Source organism: Mustela nivalis (assembly GCF_964662115.1).
Source record: "Mustela nivalis genome assembly, chromosome: 17".
NCBI lineage: Eukaryota > Metazoa > Chordata > Mammalia > Carnivora > Mustelidae > Mustela > Mustela nivalis.
In genome coordinates, this window is record NC_139036.1 from 41,074,545 (window position 1) to 41,101,071 (window position 26,527).

General features: G+C 42.7%; 1 protein-coding gene across 7 annotated transcripts in view; it reads left to right on the plus strand.

Moving 5' to 3' along the window:
• The first annotated feature begins 6,259 nt into the window (after positions 1-6,259).
• Positions 6,260-26,527, plus strand: part of WIPF2 (WAS/WASL interacting protein family member 2) — a 51,148-nt gene continuing 30,880 nt past the window's right edge. For 2 of the 7 annotated variants that reach the window (XM_082704953.1, XM_082704952.1), the window contains exons 1-2: positions 6,260-6,489; positions 19,522-19,644. The gene's annotated coding sequence lies outside the window, so the exon portion shown is untranslated. Of the gene's footprint in view, positions 6,490-6,662; positions 6,794-14,513; positions 14,647-19,521; positions 19,645-22,156; positions 22,228-26,527 lie in introns of those variants that run through there. The other 5 variants (XM_082704955.1, XM_082704954.1, XM_082704951.1 and 2 more) reach the window with 4 other exon arrangements.

Sequence of the window (26,527 nt, forward strand, 5' to 3'; positions counted from 1 at the left end):
ATAGGGTTTCTTTTTGAGGTGATGAAAATGTGCTGGAATTAGATTGTGGTGATGGCTGCACAAAACTGAGAATATACTAAAACCTGTTCACCTGTCTACTTCATTTTTTTTTAAGATTTATTTATTTATTTATTTGACAGACAGAGATCACAAGTAGGCAGAGAGGCAGGCAGAGAGAGAGAGGAGGAAGCAGGCTCCTTGCTAAGCCGAGAGCCTGATGTGGGACTTGATCCCAGGACCCTGAGATCATGACCTCAGCCGAAGACAGAGGCTTTAACCCACTGAGCCACCTAGGTGCCCCCACCTGTCTACTTTAAAGTGAGTAAAATGGTTTCCAGTTATGTGAATTTTATTTGCTTGCCTTGTACACAAATTCCTGCAATCTCTGTCTCTGTCTTCACATGGTGTCATCCCCGGTGTGGGTGTGTGTCTGAGTCCTCTCCTCTTCTTGTAAGGACACTAGTCATTGGATTTAGGGCCCACTCTAATCCCCTCCACCTCCTCTTGGTCTGCTTGACTTCAACTTAACTAAGTTTATCTGCAAAGACCTTATCTCCAAGGAAGGTCAACTTCTGAGGCTCCAGGTGAGTGTGAATTGGGGGAGGGCACTGTTCAATCCACTTCAAGATCCTGTACCTATTGCTTAATTCGGTTGTCTTTTTATTCCTGAGTTTTTAATATTCACACCTTTTAAAATTTTATATAAATACTGTCCTTCCAGGTATAGTGTTCCAGCAACTTTCCCCCCTCAACATTATGCTTGTGAGATTTACCCAGGTAAACACATGTAATTATTTTTATTTTTAAAAAGATTTTATTTATTTACTTGACAGACAGAAATCACAGGTAGGCAAAGAGGCAGGCAGAGAGAGAGGAAGGGAAGCAGGCTCCCCGTGGAGCAGAGAGCCCGATGTGGGGCTCGATCCCAGGACTCTGGGATCATGACCTGAGCTGAAGGCAGAGGTTTTAACCCACTGAGCCACCCAGGAGCCACAAAAGTTGTAATTCTTAAAAAGAAAAAAACAAACAGACAAAACCCAAAACAAAAAAACCAACAAACCAAACAAACAAACAAAAGAAAACAGAAACAAAAATCAGAACTCCAGTTTGGTTTTGTTGCTTTTCCATTCTTCAATACACTGCATCCGTGGCCCGCCCTCAGGACTCAATGAAACTGTTCTTGTCAAGGTCACGGACACCCACGTTACCATACTTATCTATCTAATCGTTCTTTTGCTGGCATTTGATATTTTTGACCACTCTTCCTGCCTGAGCACTTATCACCGCTTATCCTTGACAGGATTTCCCTCCATCCCGCTTATCTCCATCTCCCTTGCGAGCCTTCTCCCTCAGCTTGGTCCTGGCACGTGGGGTGCCTTCGCTCTGTCTTAAGCTCTCTTCTCATTTCACTCTACACCTGGGCTTAGAGTTCATCCATTTCATTCTGCTCAGGGATCTATCACTGCCTATCTATCACTGCCCAACTGACTATTCTAAACTTAGTGGCCTAAAACAACCACTATTTTATAACTTCTCATGATCCTCCAGGTTGATGGGGGCTTGGTTGGACATTTCTGCTGTCTTATTTGGGGTGTCTCATGTGGCTGAAGTCAGAAGGTAACTGGAACTGGAACGTCCATTGACAGTTGGTTCGCCTGTTTCACACTCTGGTGGCAACGACTGGAATGCTGGGATGTCTGGACCTCTCTGTCTCCATGTCAAATCTTTTCTCTCCAGATGATCTCTGTAGCAGAGGAGCTGATTTCCCACATGAGAGTGGAAGCTGCTGGGTCTTCTTCTTCTTCTTCTTTTTTTTTTAAAGATTTTATTTATTTATTTGACAGACAGAGATCACAAGGAGGCAGAGAGGCAGGCAGAGAGAGAGAAGGAAGCAGGCTCCCTGCTGAGCAGAGGGCCTGATGCGGGGCTCGATTCCAGGACCCTGGGATCATGACCTGAGCCGGAGGCAGAGGCTTTAACCCACTGAGCCACCCAGGCGCCCCGCTGCTGGGTCTTCTTAAAGCTTGGTCCTGGACCTGGTTCAGCAGGACTCCTGCTGTCACAGGTCAGCCCAGATTCAATGACTACAAGGAGTTCTGAGTGTAAGGGCCATCTTTGGAGAGTAGCTACCCCAGTTTAGGAGTCCCAGATTGCTAGGATTTCTCTTCTAACTTCCAGCCCCAAACATGCGGCGGCCTACTGGACCTCTCTTCCCTCCCTCCTCACCAGGCTCCTCAGGCTCATTCACAGCCCTGGTCACTCCAAGCTAAGCAGCTAAGTGTCAGTACCACGTGCACATAGGAGGTTAGCCAGAAGCTTGGGAGTCATCTTTGGCTCTTCCCTGTCCTTGGCCCTCACATTCCATTCCACTTCTTAAGTATCTCTAGAATTATTTCTCTCCATCTCTACTGCTCATACGTAATAATGATCATGGCTAAGATTAATGGGTGCTTTCCAAGTATGCACACACTTTGGACACATTCCACCCAGTCTTATCTCCATTTCATAGATGAGAAGCCTGAGGGTGATAGAGGTTGAGTAACTTGCTCAAAGTGTCACCCTATTCAGGAGTGGGGGAAGACCTGAAACTTGAGCCCTTTGGCTCTGGAGACAGGAAGTCTTGCCTCCAAAGCCTTTGTGTCTAGCTGGTGCCCAGCTGCTACTCAGCACAGGCAGCCATCATCTCTCACTTAGATGTCCACAGCAGCCTCCCAACAGGTGCTTCTGCCTCCAGTCTGGCCCCATCTAATCTATCCTCCATCGTGCAGAGGGATTTTTCTAGAAGGCAAAGGGGGTCATGGCACTTCTCTCCTTAAAGCTTTCAATGGTTTCCCTCTCACCTGGAAGATAAAACTAAACTTTTCACAACAGATAATAAAGTGCTTCACAAATTGGCTCCTGTGAACTTGAGAGTGTGCCTTGGGGCAGTGGTTTTTCATGGGGGCATTCTGGAAATTTGTGGAAGCTTTTTTGTTTATCACCACGATAAGGATGTGCAGTATATTAGGCTTCCGGTAAGCAAGAATCAGGGATGTAAGAGTGCCACAATGCAAGGGAAGGATCCATGCAACCAAGATCCTGGGCTCCACGTGGCTTTCATTTTTTTTTTTTTTTAAGAGTTTATTTATTCATTTGACAGAGACAGATCACAAGTAGGCAGAGAGGCAGGCAAAGAAAGAGGAAGGGAAGCAGGCTCCCTGCTGAGCAGAGATCCCGATGTGGGGCTTGATCCCAGCACCCTGAGATCATGACCTGAGCTGAAGGCAGAGGCTTTAACCCACTGAGCCACCCAGGCACCCCTCCACGTAGCTTTCAATGTCTGTTTGGACACTCCATGTGAAAAATTCATGTATTAAAAAAAAAAAACAACACCTTTCTAAGCCTATAATCTATATCTCCATTAACACTATTCCCAAGGAAGGAGGGGACAGGCTTATTTCTGATTCACCCTTACCAGAAATAGAGCCCTGTATTCCTTTGGGGGTCCCATCTTTAGGACGGAGAATCTTTTGTTAAAACTTCCCGGATGAGGAGGTTCTGAGGTGTTTCCTTTTTCCAGGAGACACTGACAAAAGCTCAGGTTCACCTGGTCAGGCAAATGTCCTCAGCAAAAACCTGTCTCAGTGTTTTGCTTTGTTTACTTTGTTTTGCCATCATTCCTTAGTCTTTCATCAAAGCATTTAAGATGTTTTTCAATATTATTCTTTTGTTGTTTATTGGGAGGTCTCCCAGGTCCTATTATCGAAAAGGCAAACTACAAACATGGAATATTTTTTGCACAAACTTAATATAACCTCTCTTTTTAATGAATACAACCACTGTGTTGTTTTGTGTTGTTCAGAACTTGGCCAATTCTTTCGCCATTTTGGGAAATCACATCACAAACGACAATGCAGGGTCATTTGGTATGGGCATTAACAGCAGACTCTGGAGACAGTTCTATGTTACAAGGTATGTGACTTTGGGAAGGATGGTTAATCATGCTGTGTCTCCGTTTCTTCATTTGTAAGATTGGGGGGAATACTACTTACCTCAGAAAGTTATTATGAGGCTTAAATGAATTATGACATGTGAAGTTATACCCATGTTACATAGTAACATGATGTTAATTAAATGTCAGATGTTACGATGACTTCGTTGACCTAATTTCTGATAATTTTCCCTATCTCATAAGTTCTAGCTAGAGCTCTAGCACATCAAAATGCTTTCAGTTTTTGGAATGTGCCATGATTCTACCTTCCCTCTGCTCTGGAATGTTTTTCTCTGTCTTCTGCCTCTGCCCAATTCTTATTCTCCCATCAGGCCTCACTTAAATGTCACTTTTCTTCATGAAGCTCTCACCTAGTTCCTCAGGTGAGATGTCCCTGTATTCTACCTCTGTGGTTGCCTTTACCATAGAGTGATGTTATAGAGAAGGGCCGGGGGAGCTGACACAAGCTACAGTGGGCAGGGAATGCCTCTGAGGACAAGACATCTGAATGAAGTCTTATAAGATAAGAGAGGGGCAGAGGAGAGCCAGTACAAAGGCCTTAAGGAGCCACTTGGTACATTGCAGTGATAGAAACCAGGTCCACGGGGCACCTGGGTGGCTCAGTGGGCTGGACCTCTGCCTTCAGCCTGGGTCATGATCGCAGGCTCCTAGGATCGAGCCCCTCATCGGGCTCTCTGCTCTGCGGAGAGCCTGCTTCTCCGCCCCCCCCCCCACCTCTGCCTGCCTACTGTGATCTCTCTCTCTGTCAAATAAATAAATAAAATCTTAAGAAGAAAAAAAAAAAAAAAGAAAGAAAGCAGATCCACACGGTATATGGTGAGCAAGGAGGAGACATGATGTACATGAAGTTGAAGAACTGGGAGTTTGGGTCTACCATCTCCCTGATCCAATCAACCCACCTTTAGACACGCAGGACTGCATACCTGAAAATCTTTACCTTCGCACCCACTGATCCCTATGCCTGGAATGTGTTCCCTGCCTTCTTTGGTAATAAAATTCTACTCATCCTTCAAGGACCAGTTCAAAACCACTTACGAAACCTTCTCCCATTCTTCCGCAGGAGTTAATCACTCCCTCTTTGACCTCTCACAGCACATATGTCCCCATGGCACTAATTACATGCTGACTTGTATCTCAGCTAGCTGTTTACATGCCAGTCTGCCCACCACACAGAGAGTGCCCGGAGAAGATAGGCTCTTAGTCACCTCTGTAACCATCTGATGGTGCCTAGCCCACAGCAGGTTCTCAATGAACGCTGTGACACTGACTAGTGGATGCTGCCCAGCACTACTCATGGCAGAACAGAAGGAAAACGAAAATAAAACACCTTATGAGTTATCACGTCTTCGCAATTGTTACTTGATTTGAGCCCTCCAATAACTCTATGAAACAGCTGAGAGAGGCACTATGCCCCATTTTACAGATGGTGCAGCTGAAGCCCAAGGGCACACAGCTAGTGAGTAGTGAAAATTAAAAATCCCAATCCTGTCCCTTACTTTATATTCAACTCAAGGAAGGATGACAGAGAGACGCAAAGAGCGTTTTGAGGATATAAGGCAATGGGGTTAGCAATAGTGGAAAAGAGCTTCCGTGAGTGGACTAGGGAGAGATCCTTATTCAGCTGGAAGGAGTTAACAGCAGGGAGGGCACAGTATTCCTCTCCCGAACCCAAGCAGCTGGAGGAGTCAGCAGTACCATCCGCCAGCCCTGGAAGCTAGGGAACCCCCCCCCGCCCAGCATCCCCCAACCTCCCCCCAACCCCCAGGCCCGCGGAAGAGACGGGTGTTAGGGTCAGGTGTCTAAGATGACGTTAAGGATGACATGTTAGCAATGTCTCTCTGTTGCTATGACAACAGGAGCTTGACTACTGGGCCTTGCAGGGTTGGCTGAGGCGAGTCCTTCGTTAACTCTAAATTAGGGAAGGACTTTTACCGGGTGGGTGTGTGCGCGCGCGTGCGCGCGGCAAAATAAAGACGGGAAAGGTATGTTCAGGACTCTAGCTCATTCTCGCAACACGTTAGCTACACCTGCGCAATTTTAAAAGACTCGATGCGTAGGCCATACCCCAGACCAATTAAATCAGAATCTCTAGGCTTCAATATCTGTTTAAGTCTTCGCCGATGACTCCAATTGCAGTCCAAGTTGTAAACCCCGCTATTAAAAGGCAGGCGGAATCCTAGCGACCTTCCCAAGATGGCGGCTACCTTACGGCTTCCGCCTTTACGAGCGCCGGCAGGGGGCGGGCTTCCCAAGGAGCGCATGCGTGTAGTTCTCTTCGCTCCCGGCTACCTCCTCCTCGCTCCCCCGCCTCCATTTTGTTCGCGGACGCTGGGGACGGTGGGAGCAGATCCATTTCCGGGTTGGCAAAAGGGGCGGCGGCGGCGAGAGAGGGAGATTGCCGGGGAGCGAGCAGGACCGGACGAAGCCGGAGCGGAGGTGGGGGAAGATTCGCTCCCGGGGCTGCTGCGGCTAGGTCGGAAAGAGGCAGAGGAGACTGGGTACGTCGCTGAGGTGATCTGTGGACCTGAGTGGGAGGGAGAGCCGCGGGAAGGGGGGATTGGGGCGGGGCTTGAAGAGAGAGGGTATATTGGGGGAGGGGCCTGAGGGAGCGAGGGGTCCTAGGGGGCGGGGTCTAAAGGGTGAATGGAACGGGGGGGCTGGGTCTGAAGAGCCTGGAGTAGGGCTTGGGGAATCTAAGTGGGGAGGAGTGGTCGGGAATTGGTGTGGGGAGAGCCCTGACTGAAAATGGGAAGAAAGGTTATTGAAAGACAGGAAATAAGGGATCCTGAAGGGTTGGGTAAGGTGAGTAAGACGGCAACTCAAGAGTGAGGGACAAGTGACCGTGCGCAAAAAGGGAGATGGGGAGGGAGGACCTGTTGTGGACAGGTAATTAACAGGATGCTCTGAGTGAGGAGGCCCCTGTGACATTTTGGGGATTGAGTTGAGTGAAAACCAATGGCTCAGAGGATGATTCGGGGAAACTGCTTACCGTTGAGGGAATCCAGAGAGCCGTTGGTTGAGAAGGAATCAGAGTTGAGTTAAAGGTTGGATTGAGAAGTGCTGAGTTGCTCACGGGAGCAGCCTAGAGTTGAGGGTTCAGATTGGAGTGGTGTGAAGTGAGGGCAGATGGATATCTTCAAGTCTTCGAGGTGGGCAGTGTGTGGTGTTGAGTTACTGATCAAGAGGAAAATTCTTAGAACACACGGGTGAGGAGCTGGAGGAAGTTGGTGTGTGCTGGAATTCGTATTTTTAAAGGGATTTGAACAATCTGTTACTGCTTTGGACTCCCTCCCCCAACCCCAACCCCCAGGAACCACCAGCTTCTTTTTTTTTTTTTTTTTTTTTTTAAAGATTTTATTTATTTATTTGACAGAGAGAAATCACAAGTAGGCAGAGAGGCAGGCAGAGAGAGAGAGAGAGGAGGAAGCAGGCTCCCTGCTGAGCAGAGAGCCCGATGCGGGACTCGATCCCAGGACCCTGAGATCATGACCTGAGCCGAAGGCAGCGGCTTAACCACTGAGCCACCCAGGCGCCCACCACCAGCTTCTTCATGGTGTTATTTTTGCCTTACTGTTTTTTGGATGACTTACTGAAAGTTTTTACTAACCTTTTTCTCCTCTTACAAACCAAAAGAGAACCTCAGGGAATAAGGACTGTTCTAGCATACCTATGGATTTACTGAGTAACTTTGAGGCAAGTCATTAAACTGTCTCTCTCTCTCTTTTTTTCCCCTCTTTGAAAGACAGGATTGGTTCCTCTCTGCCTCTAAAAGATTGTGTTAACTAAATGGGATCTTTGAAGTGGTTGCAAAGAAGTAATCTTTGAGAATATGATTGGCGTATTGATATTTAGAAGACGTGTGTTTCTCAATTTCTTCTTCTCAGTCTTGCTGCATATGTTCTGCCAGGGAATAGATGATTTTTGATTTTTTTTTTTAAGATTTTATTTATTTATTTGTTGGAGAGACACAGCGAGAGAGGGAACACAAGCAGGGGGAGTGAGAGAGGGAGAAGCAGGCCCCCTGCCGAGCAAGGAGCCCAATGTGGGGCTCGATCCCAGGACCCTGGAATCATGACCTGAGCGGAAGGCAGACGCTTAACAACTGAGCCACCCAGGCATCTCTAGATGATTTTTGATTTGATACATGTTCAGTTTTGTAACTTTTCTCAATGTCAACTTTTAGTAGCCCCAAATTTCATATTATTATGTTACATTGTATTGACTCTCATTCAGATGGAGATAGGCAAGTTAGAGCTGGCGCTGAATGAGGTTGATTGATGTGAGAGAATGCAGTGTTTGATTTTACTTTTGCCAAACACTAACTTTTCTCATGAACCCTGAGAAGTCACTGAATAATCATATTCTAGACATACTCACTGAAAAATTGTATTCTAGAAAAATCATATTCAAGACACTGAAAAATCATATTCTACATATTCTAATTCTTTTTCTTTGGCCCAGGCACATTGGCCTCATTGCCAGGTGGTGGGGAGCAGTGTGTTTGTGGATAGTTTTAGCTTCTTTATTATTATTATTTTTTAAGATTTTATTTATTTATTTGACTGAGATCACAAGTAGGCAGAGAGGCAGGAGAGAGACGGGGATGGCGGGGGAGCAGGCTCCCCACTAAGCAGAGAGCCCAGTGCTGGGCTCGATCCCAGGACCGTGAGATCATGACCCAAACCAAAGGCAGAGGCTTAACCCACTGAGCCACCCAGGCTCCCTAGCTTTTTTATTGTTAATATTTTGAAATCTTGACTATTCCAACTTTCTCTTTGGGCATAATATTCTAAATACTTTGCCTGTAGGTGGACTTATTTAATTTAGCTTAGAAGAAGTGTTCCTGAAAGTCTTGGCATATCTGAGATCTGACGTGGATTTGCTTAGGAGGGGGCAGTTTCCAGTTCTACCTCATACTTGATATGAGAGTAGTGTTTACTTCAGTTGGTACTGATTAGTTATGTGATGTCAGCACAAATTGGAAATGCAGGGGAAGGTGGAAGGTAGTGAGAACAGTGGATTTTCCAAGTTTTATTAATGGCTTTTAAGAGGGAAGAGAGAAGCCCTGTTCCTCTTGAAGAGAAATTTGTCAGATGTTCTTTCTTGACCTCTTCTTTGGGAGAGTAACGTAGTGTACTTGAGTCTGTTTTTCTCTTGCTCTGAAGTGATTCTGAAAATCATGGGCCGCTGGTTCAGACTGTTTGAACAAACCCTAGTCTTCCTCCTAACCCCAGCAAGAGCAGGAAGGGCTTCAGGCTATAGAATATGTACTATATACTTATTTGGGGGTAAAAACCTGCTTAATATTTTGCTGTTATTCAGCCACAGGATCTCTTTTTGGTTTATTTTTCAGAGGGTTTGGGAATAAGTTATGGGGGCTCAGAGGTCTAGGCAGGGTTTTGGCTTAGCCTACTTCTTTAACATAGGATTTTCCATTTTTCCTATCCTGTCACGTTTTTCCATTGATCTATTTGAGCCAGTCCTAGGTGGAAAATGGCAAATTACTATTTCCCCCCTCCTTTTTAGCCTCTGCTGGACATGTTGTCTCTGTCACAGTTTGATACCTCCAAAGTGAAAGGATTCTTGACTGCTTCAAATAGGGAGGGTGACAGAAGCTGAGCCGGGTTTTCTGGGCAAGAGAATGAATTCTGTCAGAGCAAAGAATAGTTGGAGAGACACAAACTGGGACCTTAAGCTGTGACTAACATTTTGGCAACATGCTTCCCTTTGCCAAATAACTTCTTTTCTTCTCGAGTGTGATTGTTGATCTCCTTCTCAAAGTAGTCTCTTGTTGCTACTGTTCTCCACACAGCTCTGGAGCAGAAGTTGGCAGAGTTCCGGTTGACGGACTGTCTCTTGAGGGATATGCCCCGGATTAGAGTAGATGGGGTGTTCCATGTCAAAATGAGGTTCTTTGGCAGATCCTGAGGGCTGCTGTGCAAGGGAATAGAGGCAGTACTCTTTTCTGAGTGTTCTTGCACCCCTTTATGCTTTTTCTAAATTCAAACCTGTTTCTTATTCATCTGCTGATTAAATGCAGAGTCCTTGCCTTTGCCTAGCTTTCAAAGTCCACGGCATTGAGGAAAAGAGAAAGAAAGAATTTACCACTTTTTTTTGTTCCACTCTCACTCCCAAGCCTTTTAGCCTAGGGAGCCACAGGCTAAACTCATGAGCACTTATTGGTAGTATTATAGAGGGGTATTTTATTGTGTTTTTTATTTTTAGAGAGAGAGTATACATGAGTGGGGAGGGGCAGAGGGAGAAAATCAAGCAGGCTCCACACAGAGCTCCAGACCCAATGCAGGGCTCGATTTCACAGGCTTGAGATCATGACCTGAGCCAAAATCAAGAGTCAAACACTTAACTGGCTGAGTGGTCCAGGGGGTATTTTGAAATGCTGAATAGAACTTTACGGAGATGGGTACCTAGGTGGCTCAGTCAGTTTAGTATCCAACTTTTAATTGCAGGATTGTGAGTTCTAGCCTTGCGTTGGGCTCTGTGCTGTGTATCGAGCCTATTTTAAAGAAATAAAACTTTATGGAGAAAAACAGTGTTAGTAGGGAAAACAGGTGATTCATTTGCTAGTGTCTGTGTCAGTCTTAGATCTCTTAAGATTTTGGCTTAACATGCAGAAAGAGCATTTGGAGGCAAGTAAGTTATCGAATTTGAAAGACAGGAATTGGCTCCTAATTTGCCATATACCATGGCAAAGTTATGAGAATTTAGAATGGCTATACTAAGTACTTGGTTCTACTTAGTAAATGCCTTTTCAGTGTATTCTACTTAATAAATTTTTGTTTTTTAAGGGATAATTAGTTGAAGATAACTTTGTCTCCAGTAGGTCTTGGGATGGATTATGAAGATCATTTCTTGCAGTGGCCCTTATAACATTGGAGATAACCCCAAAACAAAGCTCTCTGGAGGCTCTGGATTCAGCTTCCTCCTGTCATCGTTAGCCCAGAGTATTCTGTTCTCCATATTCGGGTTTGGGAAACGAACAGGTTCAGATCCAAAGGTTTTGACTCTGATCCAGGGCTTTGACTGTGGTAACAAACAGGATTATTTGGAGTTGTGTTTAATCTTGTCTCAGATATTTCTTTACTGAAGAATGTCTTGAAGTTTGGCAAGTCTGTCTATCTGAGGAATGTATATTGATTTCCTCACCTTTCTTACAATTGGTTTTCAAATAAATTTTTAGTTTTTTGAACTTTGTGGATTCAGATTAAGCTCCATTTAGATTTTGAGGCCCTCTCTGAAAATAATTTAGTTTTAGTCAGTGTTTATGATACTTCTTCAGTACAATTCATCGACCTACTTTCTAAGCTTATAAAAATGCTGAATTCAATAAACCATTTTTTTCTCCCAGTAATCCCCTCTGACTATGAAAACATTCTCCATATGTCCAGATTGGGACAATTAGTTGCAAAAAAAAGGTGGAAATTTTCTTCTGAAGTGGTATCTAGTATGGGACAGGTTATCTGAGATTTGTGGATAAGTGAGTTTTCCTTCTATTTCCCCCTCCTAGTCGGTGCTCAGCTAGCAGGTGGGATCACAACGTCATTTAAACTCCATCACTGTCTTAGAAATAAGGATAGGACTATCTTCAGCAAATTTTATTTATTTATTGTACAAAAAGCTTAATTTTATTTTTAGTAATGTCTATACCCAACGTGGACTTAAACTCGTGACCCTGAGATTAAGAGTAGTGCACCTTTACCAACTGAGCCAGCCAAGGTGCCCCTGGCAAATTTTATTTTTTAAGTGGATAATACATTTACATGGTTCAGAATTTGAAAGTTAAAGCAAGCATACTGAATAGTCCATCTTTTCTGCTTGTGTATTCATCAGTCCAGTTTGTCTTCTTAGGGACAGCTGATGTGTTCAGTTTCTTAAGATCTTTTCCAGATAATATGTTCATATAAAGTATGTATATGTGTATGTGTACACATTTTTTGCTTTTCCTTATAAACAAATGTAGCATACTGTTAGTACTATTTGCATTTTTTAAAAACTTGCTTTGACAGTCATTCCATATAAGCAGTAAGGAGATTTTGGCACCTGCCCTAAATTGGTAGACATTTTAAATATTTCCAGTCTTATCCTATTACCAATTATGCTCCAGTGAATGACCATATATATTTGGCCCTTAGCATGAGTGACTGTATCTGTAGGATAAATTATAAGTAGAATTGCCAAAGCTGATGTGTTTTTAGCCCTGTTACTCATTTATTTGCCAAGAATTTTTGAGTTCTACTTTGTGGCAAGCATTGTGCTTCATCAGTGAGCAGAACTGACTCAGCCCTTGCACTCGTGCAGCTGTATGGTCTGGTGGGGAAGACGTCCATTAAACGATAATTAATTACTGCTGCTGTAAATCCTGTGGAAACAGCTAATGGGAAGCCTAACGAGGCTGATTGAGAAACAGGGCAATGAGGGAATGTCCTTAAGGAATTGACATTTAAGGCGGAAACCTAAATTAAGGGGGGCAGACCAAAGAGTGTTGCAGATGGAGAGCCTGGCATAGGTGAAGGTCCCGAGGAGGGAAAGAACATGGCTGTTTTGAAGAATTGAAGGAAGTAAGTGCCAGTGTGTCTGGAGCTTGGGGAGCGAGAAGTAGAGAGGTAGGAGGTAAGGCTTCAGGGTTGTGAGGTCTCCAAAAAAACCATGTAAATAACAGTGAAATTTGAACCAGTCTTTACAGGAGAGATTTTTTTTTTTAATATTAACATATAATGTGTTACTGGTTTTAGGGGCACATGTCTGTGTTTCATTAGTCTTAACTCAATACACAACGCTCATCACAACGCATACCCTCCCCGTTGTCCATCACCCAGCCATTCCATCCTCCCACCTCTCTCCCCTCCAGCAACCCTTAGTTTGTTTCGGGAGATTAAGAGTCTCTAATGGTTTGTAGGAGGGATATTTTTTGTCAGGTTTTTTCACAGATACTAGTTTACTAGTGTTAATTCTGAAATCATCAGTATCATAAATCTGATGCCTGTACAATGGAACTTTTTTTTTTTTAAGATTTTATTTGACAGAGAGAGAGATCACAAGTAGGCAGAGAGGCAGGGGGAAGCAGGCTCCCCACTGAGCAGAGAGCCTGATGTGGGGCTTGATCCCAGGACCCTGAAATCATGACCCGAGCCGAAAGCAGTGACTTAACCCACTGAGCCACCCAGGTGCCCCACAATGGAACATTTTTCAGAACTTTTTTGGGGTGGCTAGGTGATGGACATTGGGGAGGGTATGTACTATGGTGAGCGCTGTGAATTGTGTTAGACTGATGAGTCACCTGTACCTCTGAAACCAATAATACATTATATATTAATTAAAAATAAAATAAATGGAGGGGGAGGAAAGAACTTTTTTGAATAAAGGCTATTTTATTTATTTTTGAAGATTTTGTTTATTTATTTGACAGTGATCCCAAGTAGGCAGAGAGGCAGGTGGGGGTGGGGGGAGCAGGCTCCCCACTGAGTGGAGAGCCTGATGCAGGGCTTGATCCTGGGATCATGACCTGAGCTGAAAGCAGAGGCTTTTTGACCCACTGCCCCAAGTGGGTTTAACCACTTTAACCCAGGTGTCCCAAGGCTATTCTTTTAGTCTTGATTTCTTCTAGGTCCAGCAAATTAAATTTGCATGGCTGGGTTAAATCTTAAAATTTTAAGAATCTTCTAAATTGATTTGGAAGTTAGTGATTATTGGGGAACCACTCTGAGATTCTGGGGGATGATGAGTCTATGGCCATACTACCCTGACCACACCCAATCTTGTCAGATTATGGGGGATGATGAGATGGTTAGTTTGCCAGACCTGCTCTTTAGGAAGAGAAAACCTATTTACATCTTGAGAATATTGACTGTTTTTTGTAAGCCTCATACGGCTACAGAGAGAGCACAGATGTTCTCATTATGAACTGGTGACTATAATACTCTGTTGTACTCGTCATCTAGGCCATATGTCTTAACATGATGCATAACTCTTGTTGGGCATGCAAATGAATCAGTAGTCCAAAGGCCATTATAACTCTGAATATATGAAAGCATTTTTATCTGCAAGTGCATTGACTTTTGTTCAGAAATCACAGTACTCTTGCTCAAAGCCCAGATAGCCCTGTTCGATTTAGTACCTTTCTTGTGTAATTGGATCAGCTTGCCCTGTTTTCATAACTTAAAGTAGAATCTTGGTTCAGCAGCCCAACACTAGTGAGCAAGGAATGAAAATGTGCAAATTTTTCTAGCATTTCAGCAAGAAGCGTCTTTGTATCTGCTGGCTTAAGGGCATTAGAGCAGGAGAAGAGACTCCTCAACAATGAAAGTGACAGCTTTGTTATTAGATTATCTGTGGTGAATTGGGACTTAATATATTATCTCTGAAATGAGGTGTGACACTTCTCTCCATGTGAAGTCTGGATCAACGTTTTATGGAGCATCTGTTTAAGTTTTCTTTCAGGACTTTTCTAATGGAGACTGTCATCACTGGATTTGCCTTACTTCTGACTGTTGTCCGTATAGGCTTTTCCACTTGTCTGTCTGGGATGTGCGAAATGAAGGCTGGCACATGGAAGCTGAGGCCTGGTCACGTAAGACCTGGCTGTGCTACAGTGAGAAGAGCTGTTTTATGTCATCATTAACTCGGTTTCAGCCTCCCTTGTAAGCAGCCTTGTAATCTAATTAACAGTTTCTTTAAAACAAATGATTTCTTAGAACTTCTAAAGATTTTTTTTTAAAAGATTTTATTTATTTGACAGAGAGATCACAAGTAGGCAGAGAGGCACGCAGAGAGAGAGGGGCAAGCAGGCTCCCTGCTCCCTGCTGAGCAGAGAGCCCGATGTGGGGCTTGATCCCAGGATGTCCTGGCCGAAGGTAAAGGCTCAATCCAATGAGCCATCCAGGTGCCCCCTTCTAAAGATGTTTTGACCACAGATGTTGGTTGTTTTTGTTTTTCAGTTAGTTGTGTTAAATTGAAAACAAAACCTAAAAAAGGAGCTAAGGTAATTGATTTTAAGGTCTGTCTCTCTGTTTTTGTGCCTACGTTTGAAGTTAATTTTGGTCACAATTTGTTATAGTGGCCTGGAAGTTCCTCACATATCTGACATGTGGTAGAGTAAACTCTGTGGTGGTGAATGTTGTTAGGTGTGACACCATGCTGTGGCAGAGATTGAGGTCACATTAGGCACCCTGCTTTCATTAGAGTTAGAGTTGAATTGGAGGCGCAGGTTTCAGAATTAAGCATAATGGCCTTTTAATTATTTTGGTTGGTTTGGGATTTTCTGCTGTTCTTAGTTACACTGGTAACAGATCCAGTACAGACATTATGTTTTGGAATTGTGGTCAGTCTGAGGTTTGGTTTTGCTTATACAGTGTTAGGATTTTTGGGGTTTTAGTAATTAAATGTTTGGATTTTTTAATTTTCACAGTAAGAATACATAATTTAAACAGTCAATAGTACTAGGAGACAGATTAAGAGAAAAAAATAGCTGCTCCATCTTTCCTTAATTGTCCCATTACTTTTAGTACTTTTTTTTCTAATGCATATTATTTCCATATTTTTACATAGTATGCTTATACTATACTTATACAGTTATGCTTATACTGTTATTTCTTGGTCTTTCCAGTCTTAGGTATTATCTGTTGAATTTCTACTATGGAAGATGATTTGGCATTTTTTTAAAAAAGATTTTTTTATAAAGATTAATGTATGTATTTATTTTTTATATAGCAAGGGAGGGCACACATGTGCAAGTCATGGGGGAAGGGCAGAGGGAGAGTGGGAGAAGCAGACTCCATATTGAGTGTGGAGCTCAACACATGACCCGTGAGATCATGACTCAAGCTGAAATCAAGAGAGGGTGCCTGACAGAGCCACCCAGGTGCCACAAAGATTTTTTTATTTTTAAGTAATCTCTACACCCAGTGTGAGGCTCAGACTCAACCCTGAGATCAATAGTCACATGCTTTACCAACTGAGCCAGCCAGGTACGCCTGATTTTGCATGCTTACACTCAACCCTACCCTTGACCCTTCCTGCTGTCCTCCTAATACAGATCCATCACAGTTTTGATTAAATCAACATTTTGTATGTTTTCATTTTTATTTTTTTATTTTTTAAATATTTTATTTATTTATTTGACAGAGATCACAAGTAGGCAGAGAGGCAGGCAGAGAGAGAGAGGAGGAAGCAGGCTCCCCACGGAGCAGAGAGCCTGATACGGGGCTCGATCCCAGGACCCTGGGATCATGACCTGAGCTGAAGGCAGAGGCTTTAACTCACTGAGCCACTCAGGCGCCCCTGTTTTTATATTATATATCAGAGTTCAGTCAGAGAAACAAACCATTATTTTTTTTTTAAGATTTTATTTATTTATTTGACAGCGAGAGATCGCAAGTAGGCAGAGAGGCAGGCAGAGAGAGAGTAGGAACCACGCTCCCTGCAGAGCAGAGAGAGCCCGATGTGGGACTTGATCCCAGGACCCTGAGATCATGACCTGAGGCAGAGGCCTCAGGCAGAGGCTCAACCCACTGAGCCACCCAGGTGCCCAAAACAAACCATTCTTGATATTTCAAAGAGGATATTAGATGCTGACAAAATTATTGGAAGGTCATGGGAACACCACCTTGCAGGGATTCTAAGAAACTGCTGGTATAAATAATCTTGGCTGTCCAGGCGCCTGGGTGGCTCAGTCAGTTAAGCGTCTGCCTTTGGCTCAGGTCATGATCCCAGCATCCTGGGATCAAGCCCCGAGTCGGAATCCCTATTTAGCAGGAAGCCTGCTTCTCCCTCTCCCAGTTGCCCTGTTTGTGTTCCCTCTCTCACTGTGTGTCTCTCTCTGTCAAATAAATAAAATAAAATCTTAAAAAAAAAAATGTAGTCTTGGCTGTCTTAAATACCAGAGTAGGCAATATGTAGAATATTGTAAACTTGCAAAACCACGTATCTGTCATCTGCTAGAGACCATGCATTTGCTTATAGCTGCTAGAAGAGCGATAATGGCACATACCTTTCTTACATCTTCTAGGTCTTGAGTGAGTGACTGTACTGATGGAATTTAAACTACAACCTCATTGACACAGCATTCTGGGAAATGTAGTTTTCCAGGTTTTCGGTCTCCCCTTCTGTCCCCATGAGCCAGAAGTGGGGGTAGAGATAAATGTAGCCTAAAGAAGAAAAATTAACATCCAATACAGTATCTGTCTGTACTGTGATTATACAGTGATTATACTGTATTTCCTTATATATTTTTCTTTTAAATAATCATTCTCATTCTTTTTTTTCTTCCTTCCTTCTGCTTGATTTATTATCAATCACTAATTCATCCCTAAACTCGACTAAAGTATAAATCTTTTCAGTACAAATACTTTAATGGAGCTTCTTTGGGAGGCTTTATGAAAAGGTTCCATTGGAGGGGGCATTTTGGGGGCCTTGCATGTTTTGCCTGCACGCTGGTTGGACGTTTGACTAGATATAAAATGTTATATTGGTGGGGCGCCTGGGTGGCTCAGTGGGTTAAGCCGCTGCCTTCGGCTCAGGTCATGATCTCAGGGTCCTGGGATCGAGTCCCGCATCGGGCTCTCTGCTCAGCAGGGAGCCTGTTTCCCTCTCTCTCTCTCTGCCTGTCTCTCCGACTACTTGTGATTTCTCTCTGTCAAATAAGTAAATAAAATCTTAAAAAAAAAAATGTTATATTGGTGATGGCATTTCTTTGGAAATTTTAAGCCTCGTTTTGTGGTCTTCTAACTTTTAATAGTCATATTGTGAAGTCTGATTTTATTCTGATTCTGGATTTTTTGTATGGAATTTGTTTTTTCTTTGAAAGATTTTAGGGTGTTGTCTTTACCCCAGGTATTCTGAAATAGAATGATATGTGACTGTGTACTTTCGTGTGACTATTCTAAAATTCATCCGGCTTGGCATTCAGTGGGACTTTTAGTCTGAAGCTTATTTTGATTTTCTTGTGTTATATTTTTGATAATGTATTTTTTTGATGGTTCTCTCCTTTGTCTTTCTGGGAACCCTTGTTATCCAGATGGTGAAATTCCTACACTGGTCCTCTTGATTTTGTTTTTTTCCCCCTCATGATTTTGTCCTTTTATTTCCCCCCTCATTTCGTTTTCAGATATTCTGAGCTTTTTCTTCTAGCTCTTCTGTTGTACTTTTAATATTTGCTATCAATGTTTTAAATTTCCAGGAGCTCTTTTTGTTCTCAGAACTTTAAGATTTTTACACGTTGTTAGAAATTGTTTTGTTTACTTTGATTCCTGTCTTTCCTTGTTAGAGATTTTCTTCAAATGTCTGGTAATTTTTGGCGGTTTACTTTTAGGAATGAGGCACTCATAAGCTCTGAGTGTGGAGCCCTGGCTCATCAAGTGGTAGGCATCACTGTAGGGTGTACTGGCAGCTGGTCATTCTCCCTGGAGAGGACTCCTCCAGTCTTCTGCCTAGAGAAGACAAGCCCAGCAGCAGGTGTTTTGGAGCCAAATGGGGGGAACAGAGCTGGGGAGGGAAGAGGTCTCATCAGTGAGTAGATAGACGTTACTCGATCTCCCTATTTTCAGTATGGTACTCCTGCCCTAGGCTGTAACTGCTCACTTGGTTCAGAGGTCCTCTGCCTGGCAGCATGGGCAAGGGGAAGAGGGGATCTCTTTCTTGTATAAACTTTCATCAGTTCTCCTGTTTTAGCCCCTCCAACCACCCTTTGTTCAGAGGTACCAGGTGCCTTCAGTTTCTGAGTTTTTTCTGAGTTTCTGTGGTGGGAATTTACCTTGTGCTGGAAGCGTTTAACTTTTTCCTTTCTGTGAGGTTACTTGTCACCAGTGCATGTGCCTTCCAGCTTTCCAAAATTTTGTTGACATCTTTCTGCTGTTGCATCCTTTTCCCCCTCCCTCCCTCCTTCTTTGTTTCTTTTTCTTTTTTTCTCTCTCTTTCTTTCTTTTTAAGGCTTATGCCTTTAAAAACCTCCCTTTGCTGTCATTTTAATGGTGTTTCATGAGGGAACACTGATAAATGCCTGCCACACATTTATGTTTAACCAGTATGTTCATCAGCTTTTTCTTGCTGCTCTCCATTCAGTCACAGTAGCCTGGGTGTAATTGAGTACTAATACTCCTTCAGAACAATGTTTTTCAGACTTCCCTAACACCAAGAATTACTTAAGGTGCTTGTTGAATATACAGGTCTCTCTGCTGGAAGATTTCTGATTTTAGTAGTTCTGGATTAGGGCCTAGGAAAGCGTGTTTGTTTTAAAGAGATGCCCTAAGATGTGTCTTATCTTCAGGCAAGTTTGGAAACTCTGTTTTAGAAAGGTTTTCTAAATCTTTATTGCTCCCAAGTCTCTGAGGCAAACTCCTCAGGCTTCAACTAATATTGCTTTTGTATTCAGAATGTGTTTTAGTCTGTCTGGCTTTGGTCTGGATTTCTAAGTTAGAGTGTGTGTCCTTCATCTGATTAACTGCCCTATTCTCTGGTTAAATGCTGGCTGATGGTAATAACGTTGGCCTTATGTGACTTCTTTTTTTTTTTTTTTTTAGCCACCATTTCTAGACCCATTGTGTGGTTGCGTCGTTCCTGGCCTGTGTGGGTGGAGAGGAAATATTAGTTATGAACATTGAGCTACTCTCTGCATCATTTCACCGTCCAAATCCAAGAATCTGGTAAATTTTTTTTTGTGAAGTGGAAAATTGACTCAGGCTTTGAAAACAGTTGTACTAATTATCTGCCTTGGATTTATGCAGCATCATTTTTGGAGATATTAAAGGTGTGATTTGAAGTTTGTTTTTAACTTCCATAATATGAAAGGGCACATTCTCTTCTCCTTTTTGTATTATGGATCCCTAAGGCCCGGAAAAGCAGAATGGTGTACCTTTTACTACCCGTCTGTAAGGCATCTGGAAATGAGGTGTTCGCAGCTTCTCCTTGGTTGCTTTGTGTTGTGTGGCAGTCAGGAACCAAATAGTACATGTCTTATGTTGTAGAGGCCAAGTGTAGGCTCCTAGTTCTTAGTTCTTGGAAATCTTGTGGCTGTTACTAGCTAAAATGTAGCCTGAGGAAGTCATGTTGGCTCTGACATAGAGCTGATTTCCATTCTAAGGCAAACAGCTCCATAGAAACAGCTCTTAATATGTTTTTGTAAGTTCCTTTGAAACAGTTTTGGTGAATGAAGTCACAAAAACAGTGCGAAATCTAAAGTGTTACTGTCTCACAGAGTATTGATTACTCTCCATGTTATGAAGTATTCCTTTGAACTGTTGCTGATTTACTGCAGTTGACTGTTTCTGTACACCTTTCCCCACCTTTCCAATACTTTAGTGTTTTCAGGTTAACAGGATTTTCTCTTTGCTTAGAGGGGTGTAATAGGGGCTGGTGATGTTTGGTGAGGTCATTCCCTGATCTCTGTTTAGGATGATTTTCAGACAGTTAATTTACAGTTACTCTTTGCATTAGTTAATCTGTAGCCATCTTTTTAAAGAAGCCATTCTTTGCAGCTGTGGTTATTTAATTGAACATAAGAGTAGACTTCTCATTGATTTGTCATCATTTTAGATGTGAGGACGTGGCTCCTGGGTATTTGGGAATAACCCATGGTTTCTCATATTTACTACATCAAGTAGTATGTGAATAAGTAGACTTCTGAGTTTATGTTTTTAGGGCTTTATTTATATGTTTGTTTATTTTTTATTTATTTATTTGACTCAGACAGGCAGAGAGCACAAGTAGGGGAAGCAGCAGAGGAAGAGGGAGAAGCAGGCTCCCTGCTGAGCAGGGAGCCCAGTTCAGGGCTCAGTCCCAGGATGCTAGGATCATGACCTGAGCCGAAGGCAGACACTTAACTGACTGAGCCACCCAGGCACCCTATTTATTTATTTTAAAGATTATATTTATTTACTTGAGAGAGAAAGAGAGCAAGCACAGAGGAAGAGGGAGAAGCAGATGCCCACTGAAGAGGGAGCTCAATGTGGGACTTTGATCCCAGGACCATGGGATCATGATCCAAGCCAAAGACAGGCACTTAACCAACTGAGCTACCCACAAGATTTTTTTGTTTTGTTTTTTTAAAATGATCACCTATTTAATTTAATTTTTTATTATTTTTTTAAGACTTTATTTATTTATTTGACAGAGAGAGATCACAAGTAGGCAGAGAGGCAGGCAGAGAGAGAGGAGGAAGCAGGCTCCCCCCTGAGCAGAGAGCCCAATGTGGGGCTCCATCCCAGGACCCCGGGATCATGACCTGAGCCAAAGACAGAGGCTTTAACCAACTAAGCCAAAGAGGCACCCCTGTTTCTAGGGTTTTAAACAAATCTAGGTCAAGAGGAAAGTGTCACATTAGGAGGAAAAGCTGTATCGTTGGGATGTATACTTATGTTTCTTATTAGAGAAATAATATTGAAAGAATTTCATTGTACAGTTACATATCTTTATTCTACCTCTTTTTCTCTTTCAGGGTTGTGTGCTGATTTTAACAGTGAAAAGTTATTGATGTGGAGAGTAAAACATTCAGGCTTAGTTGTAGGAGTTGTAGGATTATCAGTTTAAATATTCATGGTGCATATGTGATTTTTTTTTTTTTTTAATCACCTGTTTTGGGTCATTCAGATTTGCTGCGTAGTTGAATTTCCATGATGGAAAATGCCTGCAGTTGGAAAAATGATTCTTTCCCCTTCGTGGAGTAACCTTGGAGTTTTAATTAATTCCATCTATGCATGACAGAAATGTATTTCACCAGAGGTTTGAGTGAATTGAATTTCAAGGGGGAAGGTAGCACCTTTTCCATTGAGAAAAGAGGGCTGTGAGTTATTTTTAAACTATATAAAGGTTTTTTTGCATGGGTTGAGGAAAGGGTGATGAGATACCTGTAACATGAAAGTTATTGTCGTCTGTTTCTTTTTATGTAGAAAACTAAAATGCTTTAGTGGAAATCCTCCAGTATATTCTTTCCTAGAACACATAAAGGCATGTTCATAATTCTGTGTTGACATCAGTTCCCACGTAATTATAGGAACCTGTTTGGCTCCTTCTGTTTGTTAGTCTCCTCGAGTGGCTGTGAATACTCTTAGGTAGCTTCTGGCACTTCTCCCATGTTGGGTTCTTTGGTTTGGGAACTGGATGCCATTGTGTTTACTGTGGTAATGAACTCCTAACTCGCCATGCTGTACTGCTTTTCAGGAGCAAAATTGAAGGGCAGGTCGGCAGGCAGACATGATCATCAGATGATTTTTTAACCTGGAAGGCTTCCGGTTAGTATCTAGGTCCCTAGCTGTGCTTAAACCAAGTCATCAATGGCAGTCTGTGGGATGAATGAGATAACTGATTGAACTTGTTTACTTTGGGCGTGGAACTGTTAATGGGTTTAAACTTCTTTCGTATAGGCATATTGGATGGGGAAGGATACTACTTTTAAGGGGTTTGGAGCATGGCCTGTAAGGTCTCAGAGTTCATCTTCTACCACTCTTTTCTGTACTCTGTTTTAGCTACCTTGGCTTTCTTACTAGTTCTCTGACTTGTCAAGCTTGTTCCCATCTCGGGCTTTTTACTGGCTGTTTTTTAATTCTTCTTGGAGTGCTCTTCCCCCAGATCTTCATAGGGGTTGCTTTACTCATGGAGAGATTTCTTTGTGAAGAGCCATCCCCCCTCCCTGCAACCCTATCTAAGAGAACACTCCTGGCTCGGCTGGGTGGCTCAGTCGTTAAGTGTCTGCCTTAGGCTCAGGTCATGATCCTGGAATCAAGCCCTGCCTGAATTGGGCTCCCTGCTCAGTAGGAAGCCTGCCTCCCTCTCTCTCTGCCACTGCACTGCCCCTGCTTGTGTTTCCTCTCTCACTGTCTCTCCCTGTCAAATAAATAAAATCTTAAAAAAAAAAGAACACTCCTCCATACTCCTACTTTCACCCTTCATGATTCTTTTTTTTCATTCTTTTTTTTTTTATGATTTTATTTATTTATTTGACAGAGAGAGATCACAATTAGGCAGAGAGGCAGGCAAAGAGAGACAGAGTGGAGGAAGCAGGCTTCCCACCGAGCAGAGGGCCCGATGCTGGGCTTGATCCCAGGACCCTGGGATCATGACCTCAGCAGAAGGCAGAGGCTTTAACCCACTGAGCCACCCAGGCACCCGTTTTTCCATTCTTTTTATCAGTAATTGAGATGCAAGATTTTGTTTCCTTGTTTATTTCTTCCACTAGAATGTAAGCTCCAAGATTGTAGAAACTTGTTCAGCCTCTAGAACTGGGTTTATCAATCTCAGCATTAATGAGATGAGATGATACTTTTTTGTGGGGGGCTGTCCTATGCATTATAGAATGTTTTCTGTTCATTAAATGCCAGTAGCAGGGGCGCCTGGGTGGCTCAGTGGGTTAAAGCCTCTGCCTTCGGCTCAGATCATGATCTCAGGGTTCTGGGATCGAGTCCCGCATCGGGCTCTCTGCTCAGCAGCGAGCCTGCTTCCTCCTCTCTCTCTCTCTGCCTTCCTCTCTGCCTACTTGTGATCTCTCTCTGTCAAATAAATAAATAAAATCTTAAAAAAAAAAAAAATGCCAGTAGCACCCCCCCCAGTCATGATAATCAAAAATGTCTCTAGACGTTGCCAGATGTCTTTTGGGAGACAGAATCATTCCTCTTAGAACCATTGTTATAGAACATTGCTTTGAACCTAGAGCGTGCTTAAGAAAATACTTATTGAGTGGATTAAGTGATGGGTGCTCAATAAATATTCACTGGATGATAAATAAATTCAGCAATGAATTGCTGAATGAATGAATTCAGCAAGTTAAAAACTTTTGGAGCACTAAACCAAGCACATAGCCTCTTGTTTCTTCCTTTCCTTTTTTTTTTTTTTTTTAATTTTAGGTATTTGTCAAAGAGAGAATACATGCACACACAAGCAGGGGGAGCAGCAGGCAGAGGGAGAAGCAGGCTTCCTTGATGAGCGATGAGCCCGGTGTGGGGATCAGTTCCAGGACACTGGGATCATGACCTAAGCCTAAGGCAGACCCTTAAACTAAGCCACCCAGGCAGGCACACCTCATTTTGAACTTGTTTTTTTTTTTTTTTAATGGTTTAGAGACAGGGAAATAGGTTTCTTTTTTCTTTTTAAAATTTTACTTATTTATTTGACAGCGACACAGCGAGAGAGGGAACACAGGAGTGTGTTCTCCTTGTGCGAGTGAGAGAGTGAGGAGTAAGAAAGGGAGAAGCAGGTTCCCGCTGAGCAGGGAGCCGGATGCAGGGCTTGATCCTAGGACCCTGGGATCATGACCTGAGCTGAAGGCAGATGCTTAACGACTGAGACATCTAGGCACCCCTCGAACTTGTTTGATGTGAATATTTTTAGGGTTTGTTGTTTGGTTATGAATATTTGATTCATTAATGGGTTTTAATGTTTATGCTTGGAAAGTTTGCCACCCACCTACCTGAATTATTGAAACCACATTAGGCAAGGCTGTATTAAAGTTCTTTCTGTCTGGGATTAAGTACTCCACAAACAAAAACCTCATTTTGCACCGTGACTTTCTTTGTTCCAGAGCAACTGGCTTTCCATTTCTGCTAAACATTTATGTTCTGTCTCTGATACTATTAGGTTTATTTTGATTTGAACTGTTGAATAAGAATTCCATTGAGGGGAATGTCTAGAATCTTTCCTCTTGAAGACAGAAGTCTTCTCTAGATTACCTGGAGAGAAGCTTAGTCAGAGTTATTGGTCTTTCAGAGAGGATCTTGAAATGCCTCTTTCATCTCTCTCTCTCTACTTTAAATTTATTTATTTGAAAGAGACAGAGCACCAGTAGGGGGAGCGGAAGGCAGAGAGAGAGGTAGAAGCAGACTCTGCACTGAGCAGGGAGCCTGGGGCGGGCCTCTGTCCCAGGACCCCAGAATCACAACCTGAGCTGAAGGCAGATGTTGAATCAACTGAGCCAGCCAGGTGCCCTTCTCTGTTTCTTTATATTGGGGGGAGGTTTAATAGGATATTAAAGACTTGAACGTGGGGGCACCTAGTTGGCTCAGTTGGTGGAGCCTGTGACTTTTGATCTTGGCATTATGAGCTCGAGCCCATGTTGGGTATAGAGATTACTTAAAAATAAAATCTTAAAAAATAAAAAATAAAGAATTGAACATGTATTTCAGAAAGGAGAGAGGGGTGCCTTGGTGGCTCAGTCAGTTAAGCATCTACCTTTAGCTCAGGTCATGATCCCAGCATCCTGGGATTGAGCCCCACATCAGGCTCTCTGCTCATCAGGGAGTCTGCTTCTTCCTTTCCCTTCCTCCTCCATTCATGCTTGCTCTTTCTCCCTCTCTAAGATAAATAAATAAAATCCTAGGGTGAGCAAAAAAAAAGGAAAGAAAAAGAAAAAGAAGGGGCACCTAACCTAGCTGGCTTAGTCAGTAGAGCATGTGAATCTTCATCTCCGGGTCATGAGCTTGAGCCCCATGTTGGGCATAGAGAGTACTTAAAAAAAGAAAAAAAGAAAAAGAAAGAGAGAGAATTTTCTTTTCTTTCTTTTTATTTTTAAGGGAAAGAAAGAGGAAGCATTTTTTTTTAAAGATTTTATTTATTTATTTGACAGACAGATGACAAGTAGGCAAAGAGGCAGGCAGAGAGAGAGAGAAAGGAAGAAGCGGCCTCCCTGCTGAGCAGAGAGCCTGATGCTGGGCTTGATTCCAGGACCCTGAGATCAGGACCTGAGCCAAAGGCAGAGGCCTTAACCCACTGAGCCACCCAGGTACCCTGAGAGAGAATTTTCTTTTGATTGGTTTGGTATAGCAATTTCCTACTATTTTCACCAAATTCATATTCATATAACTGATTCTTTTTTTTTTTTTTTTTTTTTTAAAGATTTTATTTATTTATTTGACAGAGAGAAATTACAAGTACACTGAGAGGCAGGCAGAGAGAGAGAGAAGGAAGCAGGCTCCCTGCTGAGCAGAGAGCCCGATGCGGGACTCGATCCCAGGACCCTGAGATCATGACCTGAGCCGAAGGCAGCGGCTTAACCCACTGAGCCACCCAGGCGCCCCAATATAACTGATTCTTGTAAGGTAAAACTAAAGCCCTTGAGACTTTGCTGAGGGAGAGAGCCTGCTTTTTAAGTCAGTTTTTTTTTTCTCCCCTATGGGATTTTATTGGGTACTTCAGTACAAAAACTAATTTACTTGGTAATCAAAGTTGAGATGAAAGGAAAGTACTGTTACCTAAGGTCTCTTAGCATGAAAGTAGATAGCATTTAGATTTCGAATTTAAAAAATTTTTTTCTTTTAAAAAATAACTTGCAATTGAAACTTGAGTTATATAATAGCAGAATGCCATTTGAATAAAGGCCCCAAATGGTAGTGGTAACTAGTATACTTTTGAGATAATTTTAAATATATGAGAAAAGCAACAACTAAATTGGATTCTTCATTTATCAAATGTGAAAGGTCAACATCTTTGTACTTGGGAAGTCTCCTGTTCTTAAAATGTGGGAATACATATTTGGAATGAAATGTTAGGAAATTGAATAGAAAAATAGGTTTTGTCTTTTGAGGAATAGAAGAGAGTGCTTTT